This window comes from Stenella coeruleoalba (genome assembly GCF_951394435.1).
Source record: "Stenella coeruleoalba genome assembly, chromosome: 5".
Taxonomy (NCBI): domain Eukaryota; kingdom Metazoa; phylum Chordata; class Mammalia; order Artiodactyla; family Delphinidae; genus Stenella; species Stenella coeruleoalba.
Genome location: NC_137150.1, coordinates 123,871,359 through 123,895,599, shown reverse-complemented (window position 1 = coordinate 123,895,599; position 24,241 = coordinate 123,871,359). Strand labels below are relative to the sequence as shown.

Genomic DNA, 24,241 nt, shown 5'->3' with positions numbered 1-24,241 from the left:
CTCGTGTTTGATCTTTACTTTTATAAATCATAAGACCCGGACAAGTTACTTCTCTCTGAATTAAATAACCATGTTTTATAAATGAAGGTAATAATATTTATTCTATTTTTGAGGTTTAAGTGAAAATATAGTAAGTGTTTAATTGATAGTTTTAGTTTTATCATCATATGATATAAACATTATGTAGGACAAAGAAGAAAATCTACCTTTTATCATTATATTATCAACACATAACACCATGTCTGACATTTAGTAGAAGTATGACAAATGTTGCTTTAGTGGAAGAAATAACAGGACTTCAATGGATTGTGTATTGACTTTAAATGGCTTTCCAGAGAGGGGCTGTTAAAATGACACTCAAGTTTTCAGAAGCAATAAGTGTACAAAAACAGGTTTTCTAAGAGGCAGAAAGAAATTTACTTTTTTTTCTTTTTTATAATTGTAGCTCTTAACACTGTTACATATAAATAGATGAGTGTGTCTGAAAATAAAACAAGGAAGAAAATTTTGTCTCTGTGGGATTACCCAAATTTACAGGCAAGACAAGTTACTTGAACTCAATCTACACTGATTAAACTTCTACATTTTAAAAAATCATCATACATAGAAATGATGAGCTTACGTTTTATCTTAGAATTTAACTCCAGGCAAACTTAAACCTGAAAAACAAATATTGCAAATGCATGTTTAGAAAGAGTTATATATTTAAATATTCATCTTCATAATCCCCATGCAGTAGAAATTGCTAGTATTTAGTAAACAAAACAGAATAAAACAAAACAAAAATTTAATTTCTCTTCTTCTTGGGTATACAGGTAGCCTATATTTCCCAGTGTCCCTTGCAGTTAGATTTGGCCACATGACTGCACGTGCACAATGGAATGTGAATCAAAGTCCTACGTGTTATTGTTATGTGATATTTTTTAGAAATGGATATGCCCTCTAGTGTGGTACTAAGGGCAGGGCGGTGGTTAAGCTCCACCCAGCCAAGAAGAATATTTTATCTAAACTGACATGTTTAGAATTTCCACTGCAAGACATCTTTCATTCCTTTCACTAGCAAAATGCAGAGGAATAGCTGCTTCTTTCTACGTCTACAGGTCTAAATAAATAGCCCTTCTCCATGATTCCAGCTCTCACTAGGCTCTGTTGACATTATCTCCTCCCTTCACTCCTTTAGGTCTAAGGGTGGTTGACCATAACAACTCCCCAGCTGCTTCTCTAGACCTGTAGATATCTCTTCTGGTTACTGAATTACATTCTCTTAAACTAAACTTGTTTTAATAGATTTCTGTTTCTTGCCAGGGCATGACTCATACATCAGGAGTGTCAAAGAATAGAGACAGAGTTCAGTGTTTGGTTTGGTGTTTGTTATTTGCAAGTCTCTAAAAGCAGAATTGAGACAGATTAAAGTGTTTAGTTGACTTAAAATGTTGATATAATTTTGTGTCATAAAGGGATGATTGGGTGCTTCTTGAGTGTTACTTCTCTTTATGTTAAAATACATGAACATAGTCAACATTTTGATGGCCATACAATTTTTTTTAGTGCTTTAAAATATTGGAAATAATCAAACCCACAAATAATCCATTTAGTTTTATTTCAAGTGGTTACTCAACTTTGGACATCTAACTTTCCCACCACAGTGGCATGTACATGTGACAATATGTATGGATTCTTCAACAGAAAGGAGATAAGGAAAGCAGCCACCAGTGGTTAAACCCAGATGAGATTAATCATTCATCAGAAAAGAATTGAACTGCCTAAGGACTTTGAGAAATATTAAGGATATTCAATAATGCTATTCTAATGGGGCAAAACTTTGGAATAAATCTCAGATGATAGGGAAATGTCACCAAAAATCTCAGCAACGCAACTCTAAACATCAACTAGACTTAATTTATAGGAGATACTTTATTGAGGGAAACATTCATGATGGGTCACTGTCCCCTTGTCCTTATGTCACTATCATGGCTGAAACTCCTGACTGAACCATCTAGAAAAATAACCACAAACATCTTGGAAGTGCAATGTAGAGAGTAAAATCTATACTAAATTTAGTTACCCAGTAGTATAAATACATTAATATAGGTACAGTGACATATAAACCGAGGTACTGCACAAAGACAGTGACAGAGGCATCAGTCATTTTAGGATTATGGCTATGAAGAAAGGAAAGGTGACATAGAACCATGGTTTGTGCTAAAGGAGATCAAAATCAGGCACTCCTGTCAAACTTCTTTTTTTAATGATGTGGTAATTAACAATCACAAATGCATCTTAGAAAAATCATTTGTTCCATCGATATGTCTCACTCTTTTTAGAAATACCCAGAGGAGATAGTGTTTATTTGTTTGCTTGCCCCACACTCCCGAAATCACCTTTGTATATTTTCTATGGGATCCCCGGCACCATCCACATATCTTAATCATTGCCAAAATTTTTGAGTTTTTCCTCCCTTCCTGACAGATGCTGAACTGTTATCTCTTTACTCTAATTCCTGATGATAGAGAACAGATTGAAGCTTGCCTCTCAGGGTTGGGAAGCAACTGGAAATTATATTATGAAGGAACTTTTCAGAATAAAGCAAATATTCTGTAACTTGTTTTGGGTTGGTGTTTACATGGGGCATGAAAGTCAACATTCATCACACTGTATATTTAAGATCTGAGCATTTTTTCAATTTAATTAAATTGAATTCAAAAAATTTCAAAATTATTCAATTGAATTCAAAACATTCAATAATTTTTTTCAATTAATTTTTTTTCAATTAAAAAGTCTAAGCTTATAAAGAGATTAAGTAAATATTAGTCTCAGTTCTTTGTATATCTGAAGAGATTAAGCTTCAAGACTGAAAGTAGTAGTATATAACATGAACATTTTCACTTTGGATGGAGAGAACTAAAAAGAGACCTGATAATTTTTAAGCTATTTAAGCTCATTAAGTTTTAAAAAGTGGTTAGGCAGTGGATGGAGAGAACTAAGAAGATATCTGATAATTTTTAAGGTATTTAAGCTCATTATGGTTTGAAAAGTGGTTAGGCAGTCTTTCTGGCCAAGAGCAAGGGGTAAAATTAACAGATAAGAAACTGTGTTCCATTCTAGGAAGATGTCTAGAACACCTGAGGCTTTTCATAACAACCATAGGCTGAGGTAGAAAGCATTCTGATCCTGTAAGTTCTAAGCAGAAAAAGATGAATAGTGGCCGGGAACATTTGGAGATATTTTTACAGGTAATGGGATATGGCTAGAGGACCTGTGAGATTTTTACTCACTTAAAGATCTTAGGATTCTAAAGTTTATATTTCAACATACAAAATTATATCTTAAATTATTCTAGCACAGATATTCTTGCATCTGAAGGCTGCACTTAACATACTGTTCATCATACCTCGCTGTCTATCACATTTAACACATTTGCTATCACCTTTAAAGCAGTGTGTTTATAAATGTGTGTGGAATATGTCTCATTTTATCTTAAGCTTCTTTTAATTTTATGAGTTTATTTCAGTCTGTTCCATGGCTTATTTCCTATTTCAAATTCTGTGCATTATGGATTTTACAAAGGAAATGAGCTAAGACTTTTTTTTCTCATCTACTACCTCAGGCAACATACAAATAAAAACATATTAATAACACTTTGGTCTCTGGTAAAATCATCCTTTAAGAAACTTCCATCAGTAAAATAAAATAAACTGTTTTACCTAGTGAATGAAAACCTCAGTTAATCTTTTGTCGAGGAGGGTCTGTCTATGAAGTAACAAAATAATCTATTTGTCAGCTGATTTTTGTATTTCCTGAACTATAAAATGTTAATAACTGAAAATAAATGCATAATTACAGAAAATATATACATAAATAAATTAATAAGTATAGAGAGAGTATTGACCTAAGGTTGTCAAATGTTTGCTGTGATAAGTATGGCTATATTAAAAAACTACAGAAAACAACTAAAATCCTAATATAACCACCTTTTTATAGAAAACAAAAGGACCTTTAAAGACCCCCCAAATTAAATCAAAGCTAGGGATAGTGTTAATAATATTTATGGGTATGGTGCAAGCAACTGAGCAGTCAGAACAGAATTATCTGATACTACTTACTGGTTTACACTAAATTCATGATTGGATGAACATGATGTTAAAATGAAAACAAAACAAAATTGTGCATTAAATACATTATATTTCATTAAAAAAAATCATGACATTGTCCTTATGTTCTTACGTTGTCTTTGACTGTAAAAATTTTGTTACACATGAGGAAGTGTCCTTAGAGAATAAGTTGGGGAATGCTGACCTTCAAAAGTCAGCTGAACCCCTAGGTTAGCATCATAAAAAGGGGGTAGGTGAAATCTGTGTGTTATTGAACCACAAATATTAAAATCAAATATACAAAAAAAGCTCTCTCATCCCTGTAGAGGAAGACAGTGATCCTCCAGGGCTATCTTTAAGAATGGATCTAAGCTATTGCAACTGCAGAATACATATGCAGTGATCTTATTTCCTTAAGGAATTTCCAATCTAGGTACAGTAACAAGATGAATATGTCTAAAATAACCAGAAAAATATTTTAAATTGATGCATTTAAGTATATGATATTATTGCCAGATATATCCTAGTAAGATAACCTATATGAGAGTACTGATTATACAGAAGAAAACTTAATCTCAAAAAGATTTTCTAATGCAATGGATTTTATTTATATTTTGGTATCTAGAAGAATTTTAAATATGCTTGTGAATAAACAGCAATGCCTCTAGCTCTATATGGGGACGTTAGATTCTTAAATGTGAAAAAGTACTTATTTGGGTGAGAAATAACCCATTGTATATCCCTACTTCGTGCTCCACAAGAAGTCTAGAGCTTCCTACATATACTTAGACAGACCCTTAAATTGACACACAATCTCTGCTCCCAAAATACTTTGTTAGATACTGTAGGTTGATTAATTTTAAGTATCCCATGAAGTTGTACCCAAAAAATTGAAGAAAATATAGACTGTAGTAATAATAACCTCCAAAGATATCCTGGTCCTAGTCCCTGGAACCTGTGAATGTTGTCTTATGTGGCAAAAGAGAATTTGCAGATGTAATAAAGTTAAGCGTTTTGATAAGGGGAGATTATCCTGGATTATCCACATGGGCCCTAAATGTAATCATAAGTATCCTTATAAGAAGGAGGTAAAGGAATATGTGACCAGAGAAGAGGAAGAAGGCAACGTGAGGTAAAGAGCAGAGATTGGAATGATGTGGCCACAAGCAAAGGAATGCCAGCTGCCAGCTGCCAGCTAGCAGGGGAAGGTTACTCCCCTGGAGCCTCCAGAAAGAATCACCCCTGCTGATACCTTGATTTTGGTCTCTTAAGACTCATTTTGTACTTCTCACATCGAGAACTAAAGAAAATACATTTTCATTGTGTAAGACAATAAGTTTGTGGCAATTTGTTACATAGGCAACAAGAAACTAATAACTAAAGTGGTTTTGTCTTTCTTACATCTGCTCTGATTTCATGCTTAGATGGTTCTCAGTGACTTCTAAATTGGCAGAAGGCATCACACTCTGCCTTCATTAGCTGTGTGCTGTGGTTTTACACCTCTTTTTTGCTTTAACGGCATTGTCCCATTGCCAAATTACTTATATTAAGAGAGAAGTCATATTTAGTAATCTTTCTGAAACAGATTTATGAAGCTGATTAAACAAATTGATTTATTTTATCTCGTTGGGATCTAAATATCTCATATAATTTCTCATAACATAGGTCCTGTTTAAAAACACATTTTTTCTTTCAATCAAATAAATTAATCATAAAATGTCATATAGTGGGGCAATTTACATACTCTTCAGGGTTTAAATGTGGAAAATAGAATATTTTATATATACATATAATATGTTTACTGTAGATTTTTATTAATGATAAAATTATAAAGATATAAAATTGAATCATTTAAAAAATTCTAAGCTATAACTTATAAGGTAAATCATTTTTTGTTGTTAATTTCTCTGATCTTATTTGCATAAACTACAGTCAATGAAATACAAGTTCCCACTCTCCCTCTAAGACAGTTAATGGAGATTTTTAAAGGATTTTTAATTTACTTTTTTTGGCCTCCTTCAACATATATTTTTTTTAACATCTTTATTGGAGTATAATTGCTTTACAATGGTGTGTTAGTTTCTGCTTTATAACAAAGTGAATCAACTATACATATACATATATCCCCATAACTCTTCCCTCTTGCATCTCCCTCCCACCCTCCTTATCCCACCTCTCTAGGTGGTCACAAAGCTCTGAGCTGATCTCCCTGTACTATGTGGCTGCTTCCCACTGGCTATCTATTTTACATTTGGTAGTGTATATATGTCCATGCTACTCTCTCACTTCATCCTAGCTTACCCTTCCCCCTCCCCATGTCCTCAAGTCCATTCTCTACGTCTGCATCTTTATTCCTTTCCTGCCCCTATTTTCTTCAGATCTTTTTTTTTTTTTTTTTAAGATTCCATATATATGTGTTAGCATACAGTATTGGTTTTTCTCCTTCTGGCTTACTTCACTCTGTATGACAGACTCTAGGTCCTTCCATCTTGATAAAAATAACTCAGTTTCATTTCTTTTTTATGGCTGAATAATATGCCATTGTATATATGTGGCACATCTTCTTTATCCTTTCATCTGTCAATGGACATTTAGGTTGCTTCCATGTCCTGGCCATTGTAAATAGAGCTGCAATGAACATTTTGGTACATGACTCTTATTGAATTATGTTTTTCTCAGGGTATATGCCCAGTAGTGGTATTGCTGGGTCATATGGTAGTTCTATTTTTAGTTTTTTAAAGAACATCCATACTGTTCTCCATAGTGGCTGTATCAATATACATTCCCACCACAGTGCAAGAGAGTTCCTTTTCTCCACACCTTCTCCAGCATTTACTGTTTGTAGTTTTTTTGATGATGGCCATTCTGACTGGTGTGAGGTGATACCTCATTGTAGTTTTGATTTGCATTTCTCTGATAATTAGTGATGTTGAGCATCCTTTCATGTGTTTGTTGGCAATCTTTATATCTTCTTTGGAGAAATGTATATTTAGGTCTTTTGCCCATTTTTGGATTGGGTTGTTTGTTTCTTTTTTTTTGATATTTGAGCTGCATGAGCTGCTTGTAAATTTTGGAGATTAATCCTTTGTCAGTTGCTTCATTTGCAAATATTTTCTCCCATTCTGAGGGTTGTCTTTTGGTCTTGTTTACGGTTTGCTTTGCTGTGCAAAAGCTTTTAAGTTTCATTAGGCCCCATTTGTTTATTTTTGTTTTTATTTCCATTTCTCTAGGAGGTGCGTCAAAAAGGATCTTGCTGTGATTTATGTCATAGAGTGTTCTGCCTAAGTTTTCCTCAAAGAGTTTTATAGTGTGTGGCCTTACATTTAGATCTTTAATCCATTTTGAGCTTATTTTTGTGTATGGTGTTAGGGAGTGTTCTAATTTAGTTCCTTTACATGTAGCTGTCCAGTTTTCCCAACACTAATTATTGAAAAGGCTGTCTTTTCTCCATTGTATATTCTTGCCTCCTTTATCAAAAATAAGATGACCATATGTGTATGGGTTTATCTCTGGGCTTTCTATCCTGTTCCATTGATCAATCTTTCTGTTTTTGTGCCAGTATCATACTGTCTTTATTACTGTAGCTTTGTAGTATAGTCTGAATTCAGGGAGCCTGATTCCTCCAGCTCCATTTTTCTTTCTCAAGATTGCTTTGGCTATTAGGGGGTCTTTTGTGTTTTCATACAAATTGTGAAATTTTTTGTTCTAGTTCTGTGAAAAATGCCATTCGTAGTTTGATAGGGATTGCATTGAATCTGTAGATTGCTTTGAGTAGTACAGTCATTTTCACAATTGGATTTTCCAATCCAATAAAGTAAATCTTTACTAGAGCCCCAACATTTTTATGATTTGTTTTTCAAGAGGTAGAAATGATAGCTTAAATGGTAAATAAGATATGGGAAAACTGGAATCTTAGGAACATGGAGGATGTGTCATGAATATATCAGTTAAAATTTTTTGTGGGAAACTGAAACCAGAATAGTGTTTACTACTTTTATGGAATGAATTGAATCTCCCTAAAATTCATGTGAAAAAGTTCTATAACCCAGTACAATGGAATGCCACTATATTCAGATATAGGATTTTAAAGAGTTAATTAAGTTAAAAATGAGGTCAGTAGGGTTGGCTCCAATCCAATATGATTGCTTTCCACATAAGAAGAGAAAATCTGGACACAAAATGTACGAGGGAAAACCATGGGAAGAAACAGAGAGAAGACAGACACAAGCCATCTGCAAGCCAAAGTGAAAGCTCTCGGAAGAAACCATGACTTCTGACATCTTGGTCTTGGCCTTATAGCCTCAAGAATTGTGATAAAATAAATTTACATTAAACCAGTATCACCCAGTTTGTGGCCCTTTGTTATGACAGCCCTGGCAAACTAATAAAGACTCGGATGATACTAAATACATATTAGAGTAATTAAATTAAAAGTCATTTTCTTAGTCATTGATTTAATAGAAAAGCACAAATATTTGGGCATATTGGCTTGTTTAATTAAGCATAACATTAGGAGAATCTACATGAACATTTTTGAGCTTCAGAAGCATTTTATCCATTATATCTTATATGTCTATGTGATATGTAGTGGGGACATCTGGTTCAAAATTATGTTTTGATTTGTTTTTTTTCCTTTGTGAGTCCCTGTAGTTGTTTTCATGTAAATTTGCCACAAACTAGTATTTAATTCTAGCAAAAAGAAAATTTAATGAACATATAATTACTCTTTATTTTGTTTTTATGTATTAGCCAAATATTTGGGGCACTTTAAAATTAAATTGCTCAATTTATGAGTTTGGTGAAACAAGTAAAATTTAAGAAGGAAAAATGCAGACGTCATTAAAAAAAAAATTCTTACCGTAATGGTGAATAAGAAAATTAGAAAAAAAATATTAATTTAATAACATTGTTTTGGAAAGTATTTAATCCAAGAATTTTTCAGGTAGTTACCAAATGAAGAACCTTTAAGTATTTGTCATTATTTGTTTGATATTATGGTCATTATGAGAAATTTAATTCACTGTTATATATTTTCAATGAAGGATAAATCTATATGATATGCTAAGCTTAAAATAAAATTTTTTTTTTTGAATTATTGGTAGTTAGGAAAGCTAAAGGAATTTAAATATAATTAATTTCAAGCATGCAGGAACTATATCAAATGCTTACCATATTTGAAAAGGTAAACCTAGAAACAAGTCAAAGGGAACATTGAAACCATGCCCTTATTTTAGGATCAAAATGATAGAATAGAAAGAAAGGGTTGCATGACATTTAAATGTCTTATTTATGACATGCTTGCAATATCCACGTGAGCTTTCAAATTTCTGTAGGATTTCTCCCACTCTCCCATATTTCTGAAAAGGGGATTTGGATTTTGGATGCACACATCAGTAAGGGGAAGTTTGCAGCAAGCAGTAGCGAGCAGTAGCTGGAAGCAAGATCTTAGTTCCCGGACTGGGAGTCCTAACCACTAGATCACAGAGGCCAGTGGCTACGGCCTGGATCCCCAGTTCTTGCCTGTCTTGTCAAAAAAAAAAATTCAAGTGAGGAGGCAGAAGGTAAAGAGAAAAGTAAAAACTTATTGGAAAAGCAAGGTACATGCAGAAAGATGCAAAGGCAAACTCAGAGAGAGAGTCGCACCTTTGGGAAGTTTAAATTCTTTATAAGGGGGCAGTTTTCTGGGTCTTTGTCTTCCTTCTGGCCAATCAATCATCTTGTTTTGTGCCCCCCTGGTTAATTTGTCTAAGGACCCTCCCCTTAGGTGCAAACGCACCTCTCAGCCAAGATAGATCTTGACATGAAAGCCTCTGGGAGAAACAAGGCTCATTATCTCCTGGCATTGTCCCCTGACTTTTGACCCCCAAGGAGCCTTTCCACGCATATGTGGTGTCTCCCTTGCCCCAAGGATGGGGGAAATGGAAATCCCTTGATCCCTTACTCAAATGAGATTTTGCCCCTCTTTGTTCTTGCCATGAATGTTTTCTTAAAGCGTCCACAAGAGCCAAAGCCTGGCTATTTACCCTGTCCCTGTCATAGCTTCCATTTTGAGAGTGAATAGAAGGCTGATTTAAATGTCTAACCTGGAACCCATCTACCTCCCGTCTCAGGAAATGCAAACAGGAGACTAGTTGTAAGTGTCGGGTCTGAAGCCACTTTTCCCTGCCCCATGAAGTGTAAACAGGAGGCCAGTTGTAAATACCTAACCTGGAGCCCATCTATCTCCTGCCTCAATTTTACTAGATATGAAATGATTTTTCTTTTTACTGTTATTGTAGCTGTCATTTCAACTCTAATAACTATAGCAATATTTTAAGTGTCTGCATTAATTAATAACAGCTACGTTCTTAATATTTCTCTTTACATTTCACAAGCTCCAAAGTTTACAAATCAGAAGAGTCTTGTATTTCTGCTCCTAAATAGAGTATGCTTTTCTCTAAATTCTCATGAGATATCAGGTTGCAAATTATAGTCTGATTTCTCAAAAAATCCTGTTACCAATTACAGTAGCTCTGTTGTATTTATCCTAAATCTGTGGGTGATATTCTGTATTTTATTAATGAAACAGTGCACCATGCACCTTTGTCAAGTTTATTAATTAAGCTTTTCATTTTCATAGTTCTAGGTTTTCGTTCAGTTCTAAGAAATAACACAGAGATTCCTTCCAGCCTTTACCTAATTTCTCCTAATACGTATACAATATCACAACCAGAAATTGTACATTGATATAATCCACCCACCTTGTACAGACTTCCCCAGTTTTACTTGTATTCACGAGTTTATGTGTATGTGTGTTTACTTTTATGTCCCTTTATCACATAAGTAGATTCATTTGATGGCCACCACCTTTCAAGATACAGAACAGTTGCACTACCTCAAGGATTCCTTGTATTGTTATTTTAGAATCACATCTATTTTCCTTTCACCCCCCCACAGATCTGCCAACCACTATTGTGTTCTCCATTTCTATAGGTTTGTCATTTCAAGAACAAATGGGGAAAGCACACTCCTTAGAGTGCAGGGACTCTCACAGCTCCTCTGTTATCTAAAGAGTCATGGAGACCAGGTGGCCTGGGTTTAATGCCAACCAGTTAGGCTAGGGGGAGGCCAAGGGGAAGCTGGGTGTTGGGAATAGCTGCAAACTGTAACCTCAGGAAGCAATAGCTAAAGGAAATGTGAAAAAAAATAATTGTCATTTTGAAGTAATCAATTAAGCAGATCCTTTGGATATCCTTGATCCAGACTTTAAAAGATCTTGACTTCAGATAATAGAAAAATTGGAGAGTAGTTTAAAAGAAGGGAAACACAGTATTTTAACACCAGAGGTGTATTTCTGACATAAAGTAAAACCAACAGTGATCCTTCATATACTATGTTTATTTTGTAAAGATAGTCTTTCAAAAAGCAACACACATAAATTCTTTGCCACATCAATCCTTTCTTCCAAAAGTGGGTAGATAAAGCGAATAGATCCTTTATTTCTCTATTTCATTGTGGAACACACAGTCATGACAGGTTTATTTTTTTAAATCTAAAACATTGTTCATTACTCCCCCTAGTCATAAAACACCTTAAAACCTTATCTGCTGCTAACCTATGTTAATTCACACTGTGTAAATAATACCTAGGATTTTAGGCTCTTGAAAAACAGAAATCCCCTTCTCACTGCCCAGAAAATTGAAAATCTGATTTCCTTCCTCAGACATAATGATGGGTCAGTGCCATGAGAAAGATGAGAATAACACTGTTCATGCAGGAATAAATAAGGAAGCAGTTCATGGGCTGATCTTAATGAAATTTCTGAAGAATTGTACTTTTCATACAGGCTCTATTTCAAGAAGAATATTGCAGTAGGATTTAATAACATCAGAGGTTAATAATAGAAAGAACATTATAGGAAAATAAAAAAATAAAATCTCCCACTCCATAAAGTATACCGTTCCCTCTGAAATTACTAGCATATTATATATGAAATTGCAGTAAAAGGGGAAAACACATAAAAATTATGATTATATTTTTGCCTTAAAAATGAACAGATTGCTTTTTATTAACATCTTTATTGGGGTATAATTGCTTTACAATGTTGTGTTAGTTCCTGCTGTATAACAAAGTGAACCACAATATGTATACATATATCCCCATATCCCCATATCCCCTTACATCTCCCTACCACCCTCCTTATCCCACCCCTCTAGGTGGTCACAAAGCACAGAGCTGATATCCCTGTGAGATGCAGCTGCTTCCCACATGGTATCTATTTTACATTTGGTAGTGTATATATGTAAATGTTATTCTCTCACTTCTTCCCAGCTAACCCTTCACCCTCCCCTTGTCCTCAAGTCCATTCTCTATGTGTGAATCTTTATTCCTGTCCTGACCCTAGGTTCATCAGAACAATTTTTTTGTTTGTTTGTTTTTTTCTTTCTGACTTACTTCACTCTGTATGACAGATTCTAGGTCCATCCACCTCACTACAAGTAACTCAATTTCATTTTTTTTATGGCTGAGTAATATTTTATTATATAGGGGATTGAAATTAGTGTCCAAATTGAGGGCTCAGATATATGGCATGAGTAGGAATAATTTATCTATGGTAACAGGCAGGGAAATGTGATACAAATGGTAAGACAAATAGTGGTGTGCATGTGTGTGTTTGTGACGGTGGAAATTTTTGGTGTTTTCTAGTAGTTGCTTGATTTTTCAGAGAAGTAGGAATCAAGATAATTAGCTAAAACTAAAAATGGGGAGGAGACTTGAGAAGAGGGGAAAGGTGTTAAGTATTGAATAGCTGATTTGAGTGAAAAAGTGAAGTGGTTAAGGCAAAGATGAGATATTCTAACAGCACCAAGAGCACCTTCAGTTTTGTGGCTGTGGATTTATTGTGAGCTGAATTACCATGGTGGTGTTTTCTTCTCCAGCTTTCCTGGCATATCTGCATGTGCAAAATAATATAAAGTGTTTTTTCCAAGCAAATAAAATAAAACAAGGCAAGGAAAGGGGGTCCAGGGAATGGAGTAAGAATATCTAAAGGGTGAGGGACGCAGAGAAGGTGGTAGGATCAAGAAACTGGAGGTCCTAATGGAGTTGCAGAATTACTGAACTCCATGTTCTAGAAGAAATGAGCTAGAATATAGAAATCAGTGGACAGTGAATCCCCATAATTAGGAGCATAGAAGAATTGTAAAATTGGTAATTTTAAAAGAAACACATACCACTGCTAACAACAAAACCAATGGTTTAACAGAGGATTGAGAAGCTGATATAATTTTGAGATCAAGATAACACTTGGAGAAAAATCAAGACTCCAGAGTGCTAAAAATATTTATTATTGGGACATTGAGATTGTCTTAAATAAGGCAAACAAGGTAGTGTCATTAAATGACAGCAGCAGTGAAGAATCATGGTAGCATAGTCTGATAACATGAGATTTAAAGCTGAGAGTGTAGGGAAGCAGGAGGGGAAGTTATTAGAATGGGGTAATGAGGAGTAGTGATGCTTCTAGCTCCAGACTCACTGGGAAAAGGGCCATGGGCAAAAAAAGTAGCCACCTCTATTAGGACTGCAGGGAAATCAGTATCTTCAGGGGAGAGTCATATCTGTCAGAAGAAAAAAAGTTAAATGTTAGAGAAGAGATGGAAGATATGCTTATATATATATATATATATATATATAAAAACATCTTTATTGGAGTATAATTGCTTTACAATGGTGTGTTAATTTCTCCTTTATAACAAAGTGAATCCCTCTTACGTCTCCCTCCCACCTTCCCTGTCCCACCCCTCTAGGTGGTCACAAAGCATAGAGCTGATCTTCCTGTGATTTTAACTACATTTTTTATTTTTGGTCTATAGATAACCAGCCTTTTTGTCATTTTAACCCATATTCCAAACAAGTTTTAGTATTATAATTTTAAAAATATATGGGTCATATGGTTTTAATTAGTATTGACTATTATGTTGTTTGACATACATAATAATAAATTATTTTAAATGATTGTTATATAAATAAAGAAATCAGATGTCATATTGTGCTTATAAAATAGAATAGAAATATGAGTGATGAGAGGGTTAATATAACTTAGCAGGTTTTATTGTATTGAGCTGAATCTTCTGTTCTCTTATTATTATTATTCAAAAGAAACAAGGGTGAATTCATCCAAGACAGTTCATAAACCTGATGCTTTTAGTCCTTTATAATTTTTCAGATTTGTTTCAATATAAAAAAAAAATCTACCATGCAGGTAAAATCAAATTGTAGAAGGAAAATATAGTAGACAATAAGCTTCAGAACAGAAACACATAGCTTTAAGTACTACTTTATATTAGTCAGAGCTGCAAAGAGCAAAGGGATGAACCATTTCTCAAATATGCTTCTTGCTGTTTTGAAGCACCCTGAGGTGGATCCAAAGGACATATGGATATCTTGGGAAATGGTTGAGTGCTCTTTACCTACGCTACTCTACAGATTGTTTATCACTTAAATATGGTAGATTTGAGTTTGCTACTCTAACTGTATTGATTTGATAAAAAAAAAAAATTTATGCTCTACAATCTTAGATTATTGTGGCCTGAGAAATATCCGCTATACTTACCTCTTACTTGCTATGCACAATGGCTCTGTCCTGATTATAGGGTGTATTCTACGTAAGTGACTGGTTTTGACTGCGTATTAGAAGCCTGTTTATTTTCCAGTTAACCACTGTTTATCTCACTTAATGATTTGCTTGCTATCCTCAGGAAGAGAATGCGGATGAGTCTAGGAATGGGAAATAAAAAAACAACTGAATTAGAGAGAGACTTGATTAGAAACAGACTGTTAATTCAAGTGTTATTATCAATTGTTGAGGAATGGATTTGTTGTAGAAAATAAATGAAGAAGGAAAATTGACAGATAAAAGGAAAGTAAATTTGATTTATTTTTCTCTCCTTTTCTCATATTTTCCTTTAAGCTTACAGTTGTTTTTTATTTATTTTCTTCAATATGCAAAGGCTTTGTGCATTAGTAAAGTAGGGTAAAAGAAATATGTTCTTATCTTCTGTAAAAAACAAAGTGCTAAGAAGTGACTGCTCTCCTTAAGGATTTTCTTTACAAGAAGCAGAGGCTATGTGTAGTATCCAAAGAAATGGGGGCTAGAGGTACCTGTTAGCATACAGTGTTTTTACTCTTCTCAAGGAGACACTAAAATTACAGCTCCCTCAAGTTAATGCTCCTCTAATGCTTTTCAAAAAGTATAAGAAAAATATATAAGCCATGATCATAAAAAGGCTATACAAGAGGTAGTAAATTAAAAGAAAATTAATTCACTTTAATATTCTAGCCGTATGCACTTTTTTCTTCCATGTAAATGATGCTTAGGCAAAGTCATTCATGAATAAAAGACATTTAATAAGGAAACATTTTTTTTCACAGTTGAATGTGAATGAAGGGAATAAACAGTTAAAGGATGGATTTTCTAGGGATGTACCTACTCTGTTGAAACTGCCAGCCGTAGTCATTTATTACTTCATGACTCTAACTGGATTTTTTGTTTGTTTACGATTTATCAACCATTGAAGCAGGTGCTGAATATAAAATAATGAAGAAGACCAGATGTTTTCTTCAAATAACTAAAAACAAAATTTTAAACACTCCAGGTTTAAAAAATATTAATGTTTATATGGTATTGTTTCTTTATCAAATAAAACAGTTTAATTTAATATAATTTTAATATAAATCTTAATAATTCTTGTTTGTGAACTGTATTTTATAAGGTTTGTTTATTAAGTATTCATTATTTAAATTTGGAATAATTCATCAAGTTTGTTTTTGTTATTGATGATGGTGTTGGTTTTAAACAGTGATAAAGTCCAAGGCATTTGAGTTTTTGAAATAAAGCAATAAAATAAAGCTTATATGATACCTGAGCAACAAGAAAACTGGTCATTAAAAATTCTGGGAAATATGATTTTGAGAACAATCAAGCATTTTGTTTGTCCCATAGTAAGAATTCAACAAGTATCTATGGAGGTAAACAATTATATTAATAAAATCAATAAAAAGTCAATAAGCAAAATAAATTTAATAGATATGGATCCTCTGAAAATCAAAATACAGAAGAGAAAGAATTTAAGTATAGCCAAAGTGGACCATTTATTAGAATGAAAATAAAAGAAAAATTAGGTAAATGACAGAACTGAAAGACAAAAGCCTAAAAGTCTTATAAAAAATTGTGCACAGCATTATGAATACAAATAAAGATTAATACATATTTTCCATTTTAATGTCAAGTTTCCCAATTCCTGTTCATCATTATAAGTAGGCTAATAACTATTTCATTTAATCAATCATTAACTTATTCTTTAGCAGTTAATTAATTCTTGCATTATGCTAGATACAAAGAACTAATTAGACATAATCTCTGGCATTGAAGAGATAGTTATTTCTAAAACACAAAGATAAACATCTAATGTATGAAGAAGACAGATAAATTGGGCAAGCATGGTAGATTGCACAAAGAAAGATCACATATTCTTTCCATCTCTGACTATAGACCTTACTTTGTATTGTGATATTGTACCTCTTTCCATTAAGAGATAAGTTATGTAATTTGTTTTAGCCAATATGACATTAACAAATATGATTTAAGAAAAGGATTAAGAAACACTTGAACAGTGGGACTTATCTTGTTTCTGCTTTTGAAACCTTGAGACCACCATGTGAAAAATGCTTGAGCTAGCTTGCTGGAGGATCAAAGGTCACTTGGCAGCAAAAGAAGGTACCCCAGCCATAAGATTTAACCATCCACCTGCTAGATAACTCTTCAGTTTACATGAGAAAGCCCAACAGAAAGATCAGCTAGGCAGGTCCAGACCATCAACAACTGATCCAAGGAATTTTGGAAAATAAATAGTTTAAGGCAATATATTCTGGATGACTTGTCATATGATGGAAATATAATATTTTGATGAAAACATTCAGATTTTGTTTGTTAAATTTTATAGCATTAAGAAATGAAAGATTTATCTGATACAAAACTTTTTCTTTAATTTTAAAATGAGTTTAGATTTCTAGAAAAGTTGCAAAAATCGATCACAGTATATGTGTGCCCTTCATTCAGCTTACCCTAGGGTTAACAACTTATGTATGCATAGTACTATTAAAAACACAGAAAATTGAATGGGTACTATACAGTTAAATATTGTACAGATTTTTTTGCATAATTTTACTAATTTTTCTGTGAATTTTCTTTTAAATTTTAGGGTCAGTGTTTCCTTTTCTTTCCTTGCCATGATACTTTTGAAGAGCTCTGGTCAGTAACATGAATCTTAATTTGTGTTTGTCTGATGCTTTTTTCAGTATTATATTGAGATTATGCATGTTTTCGGTAATGTCAAAATATTATCGTGTGACCTACTTTGTGTGTCATCAAGGGGTGTATGATTTGTCTCATTACTTACGGTGTTAACTTGGAATACTTGATTAAGGAGATGCATCCATAATTCTCCACTTATTAAGCTCTAAGTAAAATAAAACATTAAATTTTAAAAACACCAAATTTACATTGTTATTAGAATATGTCTTATATGGGTGAATCTCAGTGAAATAATTAGGGGATCTCCAATTGTCCAAAGTTTACTGCAAAAGCTCTGGTTTTAATGAGAAAATGTACTTGAAAAAGCAATATGTACTTTCAAAAGGATATCTGTGGTGATGTCATTCCATGGGATTAAAGCATTTAATATCTTGAGTACATCATTTATTTGCTTATAAAAACACAGTTTTTTCTTGTGAAGAATCAATACACATTAGTTAAAAGTTAGTAACAATCAAGCTTCATTATTCTGGGACCCAGACTGAAGTAGAGCTTACATGTTACAAACTGTTGTTGAAGCAGAAAAAAGTAGTAAAAGCACTTGATGATCCTTAAATTGTATGCTTATACTGGCATTTTGCACTTCTGTTTACAGTCCACTGGCCAGAGCAAGTCAAATGGCCAAGCATTATCAAATGAGAAGGGGAAAATTCTTCTTCCTATAGTAAATCAACACAAGTCATGGCAATGGGACTGGGGTAAGGAATCATGACAAAGAGCGTGGGCAAGTAAATAAGTGAAATAATAGTGCCATCTACACAAGAGCAGGGACACTGAAAGCTGGCTGACAATGTTTGATTTCTAACCTTTTCCTTTACTAGTTGTATGAGCTATAAAGACACTTAGCTCCTTCATAATTTATTTTCCTTATATTCAAAAAGGGAAAACTGAAAGTTCCTATATCATTTTTTGAGGATTAACTGAGTTAAAATAAATAAAGTAAGTAGAATACTTTCTGGAATATTACAGTTCTATATATGTGTTTGTTAAATGGACACACACGTATACACTAAACACACAATTAAACTAGCTTCTTTTTGCAATAATTTCCGACTCTCTCTTAGGGGAACTGTCAGCCTGTCAATTGTATGCATTGAGTTGTAAATAAAATAATTTGCTCTCAGGTTTTATCTGATCTAAGTCCCCATAAAGCCAACCCTGTAGTAATTTCAACAGCTCTAAATTAATTTTAGTTTCCAAGGTGTCATACAGTTACTGCTGTTTATAATAAAATTGCATAATTGAATTTTGAAATATTTTCATATTGCTCCATCAAAGTATTATGCCAAATTTTAAAAATCTTAGAAACATAAATTTCTATAGAAAGCAAAGCTTCCATTACTCTGTATTACGCTGTTGAAACACAAGAATATTACTCTGGCTAAGACCTCTTTTATGCATATACAATCAACTACCTACACAACATCTCCCTTTGGGCATCTTCCAGCCACCTGACGCTAAATGTGACCAAGCTTGAACTCTCAATATTCTTCCCCAAATCTGACCATGACTCAAAGCTTTCTAATTCAGTGACAGATATTATCATCCTTTTAGTTGTGCAAAAGTCAACTAATCCTAGTATCTTAGAAACATGAGAATAATGTTTTACATCTCCCTTTTTCTGTTATCAGATTTCTCTTATTTCTAGGCTCTACCATTTTTCTCCTTCACTATATCTTAAGTCTATCCACTCTCCTCAGTTGTCTGTTAGCCCCGGTCACTTCATCTCACACTTAGGTGATTGCAATATTTAATGACTGGTATTCCCATAACTCCCTTCTTCACTTGATATCCATGTACACAACATACACAAATATTTCAAACACTGAATCCAATGTAATTTTTTAAAATTTATATTTAGTTATCTGTCCAAATTTCAAATTACTATTAGAACAGCCAATAAAGACATGACCTACATCTCCACATTCATTTTCTATCATGTTCCTTCCAACTCCATCAATGTCAACCATGCCAGTCTTGTTTACCTCACTACATACACCAGGCCAGGTGCTATAGCCACCAAAACTTTGCCTGAAACACTCTTCCCACCCCATTCTCTACTTCTTATCAACCTTAGATCTCAATGTCATCAAACCTCTGTCAGGCACCTTCTACATGATTAGATCAGATACCTTATTATCACCTCTCATATAATCATTAATTTTCCTTCATAGTACTTGTCAGGGTGATTATTTTATTTATTTTATTGTTTATTTAATACCTTTTTCTATTACCAATTCTAAGCTCTGTAAGCATAGGAGTTTGGCTTTTATGTTGTTGTTAACCTTTATTTCCCCAGCATCAAGCATAAGGATTATCGAATAACAGGCCCTTGATGAATATATAGAGTTATTAATCAATAACTAAAATTTCAAGTGTTGTTTAATTTAAATTAGAAAATATACCCAAAAAGAATCAGTAAATATCTATATGTAGATTGGCCATTAGTAGTGTAATTTATAATTGAGGCTACTTGAATTCATAAAATCATGCATTCAATTCTAGAAGAGAATATAAGTGGAGTACGTGAAGAGAATAGGCAGCAACAGGATACCTAGATCTGTTTAACTACCCCATTTATTACTTCTTGCTATATTGATCCAAAGGGACAACCTATTAATAAAGTAGGAAAGAAAATTGCTGGAGTTGATAGAGACCCAATCAATCTGCTACTAACGGAGATTAAAATCAGGCATAAAAATCATTGTGGTAAGATTAATCTATGTGGGGCTTCCCTTGTGGTTCAGTGGTTGAGAGTCTGCCTGCCAATGCAGGGGACACGGGTTCGTGCCCCGGTCCGGGAAAATCCCACGTGCCGTGGAGCGGCTGGGTCCATGAGCCATGGCCACTGATCCTGCGTGTCCGGAGCCTGTGCTCCGCAACAGGAGAGGCCACAACTGTGAGAGGCCCGTGTACCGCAAAAAAAAAAAAAAAAAAAAAAAAAAAAAGATTAATCTATATGGAAACTTTGTTCTTTGTCATAAAGTATACCAAACTATTTATCATATATCTTCTTTGGAGTATCTAGATATTTGTGAGACACTTTAGCATCTTGAAAAAGTCTATTTCTTCTGTATATTTTATGAAAGTAAATAGTACACAGTTATTTTATTATCATGGCTCATGAGATAGTTAATAATATGTTCTTGACTTTTAACTGGTTTCCACATCCTCGCCTCTATTCTCAGCTCACTAAAAATTTAATTTTAGGCTTCTCCTCCCAAACAGTATTTTTCATCTGCAGAAAATCTCATATATTATGCTATTCCTCTGATTTATGTTTTTGGGTCATTTATTTTCTATATGTACTGAAGATGCATTCGTTTGACTGTTCATCAAAATATTTGAATTTTATTCTAACAGAAAGTCATATAGATATTTTTCAAGGAAGGTATTGAAAATATAGAATAATTACTAGAAAAATAGAATAATTACTAGAAGTGTTGACTTGGATTATTTAACATAGGTAATGTATTATACCTCTACATTCTTTAGTAATAGAAATAGTAGAAAGTAGTAACAATAAATCACTTTTGGAATGTTATGTATTGCCAAATACATGTGTCTGGAAAAGCAAATGATATGTTTGCTTATACATATAAATATATGGTGAGATTTATGTATTTTTATCACTATTTAGAGCATGAAGTTACAGGAAGATATCTTAACAAGGATGACACTGAATACAGTTTTTAGAAAGGATTTCTCCATGAGGGTTTTCTGATGTTAGGCATTTAGGAAGGGTGGCTGAGTAATTTAACCAAGTTGAAAAGAATATGCTATGAATAAAACCAACCAAACAAACAAAATTAAAATCCTATAATTATATATAATATATATATATTAAAATACTATAAGTGAGCTATCTTTGCATGAAGAGAGAAAAACTGCCTCTTCATTTCTGTAGAATTGCACTCTAATCTTAGCTAAATGACTTTGCCATAGCCTACCATTGATCATTCAGAGACCTGCATGTGGAATGTCTCCATGATGTTCAAACATAACTCCCAGAACTTTAAAGTATAGAAAGCACAATGTTTAGAGGCATAAGTCCTAGGTTTAAGCCCTCACTCTGCTAGTTATCCCAGTGTAGTTTTAGAGAATTTCACTTCATAGCATTTTTTTCTCCATAAAAAGAAAAAAAAAAAAAACAATGCATAACTTACAGAACTATCAAAAAATAAATTAAAATGACATATATGAATGACCTATGGAAATCATGAGGAGCTTTGTAAATTATAACAAGTGGTTATTGCTTTCTTTTTACTATCATGATTTTGTTTCCTTTATCATTCTAGGGTAAATACTACATACCTGGCAGATATTATGGGTTTGGTTCCAGACCACCACAATAGAGTAAGTATCACAATAAACTGAATCACACAACTTTTTGTTTTCCAAGTGAATATAAAAAGTTATTTTTACACTAAACTGTAGTCTATTAAGTGTGCAAAAACAATGTCTGAAAAAACAAAGTACATTAATTTTTTAAAAATATTTTAAAGTATAAAATTAAAATATAAAAATGTTAAAATACTTTATTGCTAAAAAATACTAACCATCATCTGAACCTTCAGGGAGTGGTAATCTTTCTGCTCATTGAGGGTCTTGCCTCCATGTCCATGGCTGCTGACTGATCAGGGTGGTAGTTGCTGAAACTTGGGGTGGCTGCCGCAATTACTTAAAATAAGACAACAGTGAAGTCTGCCACATTGATTGACTCCTCCTTTCAAGGATGATTTCCCTGTAGCATGCAATGCTGTTTGATAGCATGTTACCCACAGTAGAACTTCTTTCAAAATGGAATCATCTTGTTTATGGTTTTCTTAGCTGTGCAAAAGCACTTAAGTTTAATTAGGTCCCATTTGTTTATTTTTGTTTTTATTTTCATTACTCTAGGAGGTGAATTGAAGAAGATCTTGCTGTGATTTATGTCAAAGAGTGTTCTGCCTAGTTTTCCTCTAAGAGTTTTATAGTATTTGGCCTTCCATTTAGGTCTTTAATCCACTTTGAGTTTATTTTTGTGTATGGTGTTAGGGAGTGTTCTAATTTCATCATTTACATGGAGCTGTCCAGTTTTCCCAGCACCAGTTATCGAAGAGACTGTCTTTTCTCCATTAAATATTCTTTCCTTCTTTGTCATAGGTTAGGTGACAATAGGTGCATGGGTTTATCTCTGGACTTTCTATCCTGATCCATTAATGTATATTTCTGTTTTTGGTTAAGTACCATACTGTTTTGACTACTGTAACTTTGTAGTATAGTCTGAAGCCATGGAGCCTGATTCCTCCATCCCCATTTATCTTTCTCAGGATTGCTTTGGCTATTCGTGGTCTTTTATGTTTCCATATAAATTGTAAAGTTTTTGCTCTAATTTTGTGAAAAATGTTACTGGTAATTTGATAAGGATTGCATTAAATATGTAGATTGCTTTGGGTAGTAGAGTCATATCCACAATATTGATTCTTCCAATCGAAGAACATGGTATATCTCTCCTTCTGTTTGTGTCCAAAAAGCTCATGCAGCTCAAAAAAAAAAAAATCAAAAAATAGGTGGAAGATCTAAATTGACATTTCTCCAAAGAAGCTATAGAGATGGGCAAAAAGCACATGAAAAGATACTCAACATCACTAATTATTAGAAAAATGTAAGTCAAAACCACAATGAGTTATCTCCTCACAGCAGTCAGAATGGCCATCATCAAAAGGTCTACAAACATTAAACGGTGGAGAGGGTGAAGATAAAAGGGAACCATCCTACACTGCTGATGGGAATGTAAATTGAAACAGTCACTATGGAGAACGGTATGGAGGTTCCTTAAAAAAAACTAAAAATAGAGATACCATATGATACAACAATCCCACTCCTGGGCATATATCTGGAGAAAAACATAATTCAAAAAGATACATGCACACCAATGATTTTGTGGTACTATTTACAATAGCCAGGATAAGGAAGCAACCTAAATGCCCAACAAGAGAGGAATGGATCAAGAAGATGTGGTACATATATACAATGGAATATTACTCAGCAATAAAAAAGAACAAAATAATGTCATTTGCAGCAATATGGATGGACCTAGAGATTGTCATACTGAGTGAAGTAAGACAGAGGAAGACAAATATCATATGATAATCACTTATATGTGGAATCTAAATAAAAGGATACAAATGAACTTATCTACAGCACAGAAATAGTGTTACAGATGTAGAAAACAAACTTATGGTTACCAAAGAGGAACTGTGGGGGGAAGGGATAAATTAGGAGATTGGGATTGATATATACACACTATTATATATAAAATAGATAACTAATAAGGACATACTTTATAACACAGGGAACTCTACTCAATATTCTGTAATGGCCTATATGGGAAAAGAATCTAAAAAAGAGTGGATATATGTATATGTATAACAGATTCTCTTTTCTGTACAGCAGAAACTAACACAGCATTGCAAATCAACTATACTCCAATAAAAAAATTATAAAAATAAAAATAAAAGAAATTGGAATCAACCCTCTTAAACCCTGTCACTGGTTTATCAACTGAGTGCGTGTAATATTCTAAAATCCTTTGTTGTGATTTCAACAATCTTCACAGCATCTTCACCAGGAGTAGATTCCCCCTCAGAAACCACTTTCTTTGCTCCTCCATAAAAAGCAAGTCCTCATTTATTAAAATTTTATCCTGAGATTGCTGCAATTCAGTCATATCTTCAGGCTCCACTTCTCATTCCAGCTCTTTTGCTTTTTCCACCACATCTGCAGTTGCTTCCTCCACTGAAGTCTTGAATCTTTC

General features: G+C 33.6%; 1 long non-coding RNA gene across 2 annotated transcripts in view; it reads right to left on the bottom strand.

The window, feature by feature from the left end:
• Positions 1–13,425: 13,425 nt before the first annotated feature.
• Positions 13,426–24,241, bottom strand: part of LOC307186488 — a 60,673-nt gene continuing 49,857 nt past the window's right edge. The window contains exons 4-6 of one of the 2 annotated variants that reach the window (XR_013828345.1): positions 17,528–17,587; positions 14,683–14,846; positions 13,426–13,687 (exon numbers count right to left, since the gene is read on the bottom strand). This is a non-coding gene — a long non-coding RNA (uncharacterized lncRNA). The remainder of the gene's footprint in view (positions 13,688–14,682; positions 14,847–17,527; positions 17,588–24,241) is intronic. The other variant, XR_013828346.1, reaches the window with a different exon arrangement.